The sequence below is a fragment of the Macaca thibetana genome, chromosome 4 (genome assembly GCF_024542745.1).
Source record: "Macaca thibetana thibetana isolate TM-01 chromosome 4, ASM2454274v1, whole genome shotgun sequence".
Taxonomy (NCBI): Eukaryota; Metazoa; Chordata; class Mammalia; order Primates; family Cercopithecidae; genus Macaca; species Macaca thibetana.
The window spans coordinates 114,460,117-114,465,666 of record NC_065581.1 but is presented as its reverse complement, the minus strand read 5'-3'; the positions used below and the strand labels follow the sequence as shown (position 1 = coordinate 114,465,666).

Below are 5,550 nucleotides of genomic sequence, written 5' to 3'. Positions count from 1 at the left end.
GCTAGGTACAGAGTACCAACTGGTGTATTTACAAACCTTAAGCTAGACACAGAGTACTGATTGGTGTATTTACAAACCCTGAGCTAGACACAGAGTGCTGATTGGTGTATTTAGGATCCTCTAGCTAGACATAAAAGTTCTCCAAGTCTCCACCAGATTAGCTAGATACAGAGTGCTGATTGGTGCACATACAATCCTCTGGCTAGGTATAAAAGTTCTCCAAGTCCCCATCCAGCTCAGGAGCCCAGCTGGCTTCACCTAGTGGATCCTTCACCCGGGCTGCAGGCGGAGCTGCCCACCAGTCCCCAGTGGCGCCTGCATTCCTCAGCCCTTGGGCTGTGGATGGGATCGGTGGCAACTGAATAGGGGGTGGCGCCCATCAGGGAGGCTGGGGCCTCCGGGAGCCCACTGCAGTGGGGGAGCTCAGACATGAAGGGCTGCAGGTCCCAAGGCCTGGCAAGAATTTGAGTGCAGCGCTGGCGGGCCAGCACTGCTGGGGGACCCGGTGCAACCTCCACAGCTGCTGGCCTGGGTGCCAAGCCCCTCACTACCCTGGGCCTGTGGCGCCTGCCAGCCGCTCCCGGTGCAGGGCCCACTGAGCCGGTGACTGCACCTGCCAGAACTCGCACTGGCCTGCCAGCGCCGCTCGCAGCTCCAGTCTCTGCCCCGGCCTCTCCCTCCACACCTCCCTGCAAGCAGAGGGAGGCAGCTCCGGCCTCAGCTAGCCCAGAGAGGGGCTCCCACGGTGCCGTGGCGGGCTGAAGGGCTCCTCAAGCACCGCCAGAGTGGAGGCCGAGACCGAGGAGGCGCTGAGAGTGAGGGCTGCTAGCACATTGTCACCTTTCATCACTACCCACTGCCACCAAACAGGTCACATCATTTTACCTTCAATCTCAGTCCAGCCCTCTCACCCCACAGGCCTCCCTCACCTCCCCATCCATGAGGAGGCTCTCACCACCTCCCACAACAACCGACACCTTCTCCTCCTTGCTAAGTACACACCCACACACCCCAGAACCTGTGCAGGGGGGATGGGAAGTACCATTCTCCCTAGGATGACCCTGGGAATGCAGGTGAGTAGAGGCACCCACTTCTACCCTTGGACCAAGACCTCCTATTCTTCCTATTCAGGAGCCAGCATCATATAGAATGGCAGGCTGGAGGTGGCAAACACTTTCTAGAAAGGAAGGCAGGAGGCACTTTGGTCTTTTCAAGGCATGGATTATCTGTCTGTGTGTCAAGTCCTGTCCCTTTGTAGAGCAACAGCAGGCCAGGACAACCTGAAAATAAAAGAGGGAACAGAGTTGGACACTGGCCTAGGTTACTGACCCCAGATGAGGATACACACAGTGACACAACAGTTGATGGACCATCCCCTAGGGTGGCATCTCCAGACGGGGTCTCAGGTGCAACTCCTAAAGTCAGAGCCAGTTCCTGCTCTGTCTGTGACTTCTGGGTGGTGTGGATGTGATGGGAGCCAGGGTTCCATGGTTTGGGGTCTACTCTCCCCTCCTTTGCTGCTGAGTGGCATCTATAGTTCACCTGAGCCATCAGGGACCCTCCCTGAAGCCTCAGGTGTGAACTGAGGGTGAGAGGGTGCAGTCATGTGGTGTCCTGGGAATTGGGGCCAACTTCTTGTGCAGCTTCTTGGTTCCCTGTGGCCCTGCTCCTGCCCATCCCAGGAGAACCACCTGCATCTTCTCATTGCTGGGCCTATCTTCCTAGTGACATATAGGGTGAGGAGCCCATCCCATGGTGGGCAGCTCTGAGGCTGTGTGGTCACTGCCCTCCCATGGCTGGAGGCCTCATCTCTGCCAGGGCCTAGGATGATACAGGAACCACTTTTGAAGGGTGTGATTTATTTCCTGGTGCCAGTAGCATGGGCTTGCTTCTGGGCATTAGGGGACCTTGTTGATTCTCCAGTTAGAAATTGCTATGGACTCTACACAAAACTTTTTTCAACCACAGATACTTCTAGGATCTAACGTGTACTGAGTCCTAGGGCCCTAGTGACAGGTCCAGCCACACTCATCACGCATGGATTGTCTGTGGCTACTATCAAGATACAGGGGGAGAGTTGATCAGTGACAACAGGGACTATGTTGCCAGCAAGCCCCTTATATTCACAATACAGCCCCTCACAGCAAGCTCTGCAGGCCATGCGTGTATGTGGAGAAGTCGGACTTTGCACTTGTTGTGAGGTTGAAGGGTCTTTCCTCATTGGAATGTGGACTCTGCTTCTAGTAATGGATCCTGGGTCTGTCTGAGAAGTGGCTTAGTGCTGGAAACTCGGCAAAGTAATACAGTTTTTTATGAAATGTCCACTTTCCTCTTCCAAATCATCCATCTCTCTGTTTTGTCTTTATTTATTGTGGTTAAAGTCCAGCAGGATCCGGGTGAGTCTCCATCTGTTTTGCCTCTTGGTCCCCCTTGTTCTATGAGCCATGAGCGTAGCTCTCTGTGGCTCAGGACTCCAGCTGGCATTGTGACTTCTCTAATCATTTTTGTCATTGCACTTTCCCTCCTCCTGACAGGTGACAGCCTCCACCTGGGATCGGTTGTTTCAGATCATTACTCCTGGGAGCCACTTAGGGAACAGCATTTCCTACCCTGGCTTTCAGCGACAGGCATCCCTGCGTTTCTTGAGAGTCTGCTGCCTTCTCTCAGGGCCTGCTTTATATGCTGGATAAACAGGAGTCCTCCAGGCTTCCCAGGAGCACAGAGGATGGACATTGTTCTGGATTTTCACACTCAGACCCCTCTAGCATGGGCACTTCTCTGAGCCTGTGATCCCTTCCTCTACACCGTGCCTTAGAAGTTCTAGATTTTCTACTTCTCGCCCTGTGAACCATCCCTTTTCCAAGGTTTCAGGAATGCATCTCATAGCAGATGGGCATCATCACCAGGGGCTTTGCTAACGTTTAAATCCTGGGACTATGACAATAATCTCTTTTTGATTCCAATTGGATTCTGTCCTTATCCCACTCACTGAGCTGGAGCATCCTAGGGCAGCTCCCACACCCTCTCCCACCTCCCGCAGTCCACAGGGGCTGCTGCCAAAGATCCTCCTCATCCAGGCCTTTTCCTGCCACAGCAGGCCTGGCACCTCCATGACAAGGTCATGTGCTGACCCATGTGGGCAGAACCCAGGTGGGATATGTCTTGGGAGGATGCATGGTTTCATGGCTACAGGGACCTTCCTTGCCTTGTACTCAAGAAAGGGAGACATTCTAGTCTTTAACTAGTTGACATGACAGTCCTGGCTGGGGCACATCTTGCTCTGCCAGCCCAGCCCCTCAGAGATATTTACTTGCAGTCACCATAAGGAAGAGGAGGGGTCTCAGGTTCCACTTCCCCCCACACCAGCCCTCTCCTGTGTTTATCTTCCGCACACACACACTATCTTTGCTATGACTTCATCATCACTCCTAAGTTCAGACCTGAACCACAGTGGTGTGAAGTTCAAGACCAGGTGGATGAAAGGCCTTTTCTTCACTATGACTGTTTTAACCACAAGGCCAAAGCCTTTGCTTCTCTGGGGAGGAAGGTCAATGTCACAAAAGCCTGGGAAGAACAAACTGAAACCCTAAGAGACGTGGTAGATTTCCTCAAAGAGCAATTGGCTGACATTCAAGTGGAGAATTGAATACCCAGTGGTAAGTTTAAAATGGCCCAGGACAGGAGGGAGCAGACACTATAGTAGCTTAGAAGGCTTTAATGGGTTCATGCAAAAAATAAATCAGGTTGGCGTCCTTGCATGTGTGTGCCTAATCTCAGCTGGTCCACCTGAGACCACCTGAACACCAACCCTAGTCCCCTGCACGGCCCCTTACCCGCTCCGACAAGGTGAAAGAAACAATCATGAACCAGGAAAAACCTGCCAAACTGCAGGCACAAGTGTACATTGGTGGGAAAGGACCTGCTCGCAGAAAGAAGAAGGTGGTTCATAGAACAGCCACAACAGAAAATAAAAACTTTCAGTTCTCCTTAAAGAAGTTAGGGGTAAACAATATCTCTGGTATTGAAGAGGTGAATGTGTTTACAAACCAAGGAAGAGTGATCCACTTTAACAACCCTGAAGTTCAGACATCTCTGGCAGGGAAACCTTTCACCATTACAGGCCATGCTAAGACAAAGCAGCTGACAGCAATGCTACCCAGCATCTTCATCCAGCTTGGTGCAGACCGTCTGACTAGTTTAAGGAGACTGGCTGAAGCTCTCTGCCCAAACAGTCTGTGGATAGACCAGCACCACTTGCAACTGGAGAGGATGATGATGATGAAGTTACTGATCTTGTAGAGAATTTTGATGAGGCTTCCAAGCATGAGGCAAAATGAATTGAGCCAACTTCTGAAGATAAAACTTGAAGAAGTTACTAGGAACTGCTATTTTCTATTATGACTGCTTTTTAAGAAATGTTTGTTTATGGATATGATAAAATCTAGGTCACCAATACTTTTAAGCCCAAGCCCCTTGGACACTGAGCTCCTTTCAGTTTTTGCATATACACAGTTTATTCTTTGCAGCTAATTAAGCCGAAGAAGCCTGGGAATAAAGTTTGAAACAAAGGTTAATAATGTTCTTTGCCTAGTTAAAAAATAAATTAATTGATTAAAAATAAACAAACAAATCAGGTTTATATCACTCAAGAGGTCAAAGAGCAAGGGCAGCAGACAGGAAAGGAAGCAGGGTGGGACTCAGAATTTCTCAAGATCAGAGCTGATCTCTTTCCAATGGGGCAGAGCCCCTCATTCTGCAGGCCAGGATGTCTTGTGAGCACGAAGCCCATGGACACGGCAGAGGATCTTGGCAGTTCCTCTTCAATGGACAGAGGTTCCTCCTCTTTGACCCAAACAACAGAAAGTGGACAGTGCTTCATCCTGGAGCCAAGAAGATGAAAGAGAAGTGGGAGAAGAACGGGGATGTGACCAGGTTCTTCCAGAAGATTTCACTGGGAGACTGAAACTTGGCTTGAGGAATTCTTGATACACTGGGAAAACATGCTGAAGCGAACAAGTAAGTGGGAAAAAAACAAAGGTTGCTGTCCTGAGTTCAGATATAATCAGCCCTGTGTGTGTGTGTGTGTGTGTGTGTGTGTGTGTGTGTGTTTGAGTGAATGTGAACAGGACCCCCTCATAGAGGGCTCCTCCTTGGGGTGCCTGTGCTCTCCTATCCTCCTCTCCCTTCTCACTCCTGACTCCTCTTCCTCACTGCACTTGCTTTTGCTCCTCTCCTTGTGGATTTATCACCAGCCTCAAGACTGCAGGTGTCACTGGGTTTTCAGACGTGGAAAAGTGATCTGGGTTCTCCTTCACCATTTAAACCAACATTTGTATCCTTTCTGAAGGCTGAAGATGACACCAAAAAGCCCCTGTGAGCACGGTCTCGATCAAACTCGCCCTTCTGGCTGGCCACCTGCCCACCACCTACTGTGTATGTCCAGAGGCCTCCAACAGATCATGATGACACCATGGACCCAATAGCTTTTTCACTGCCTTGATCCCTTTTGTCAACAATTTTACCACTGGTTATTCCTAACATCTTATGCTA

The 5,550-nt window shown here is 50.5% G+C and overlaps 1 pseudogene; it reads left to right on the top strand.

Annotated features, from left to right (window-relative positions):
* Positions 1-655: 655 nt before the first annotated feature.
* LOC126952514 (transcription factor BTF3-like) lies at positions 656-4,543 on the top strand (annotated as a pseudogene).
* Positions 4,544-5,550: the final 1,007 nt, after the last annotated feature.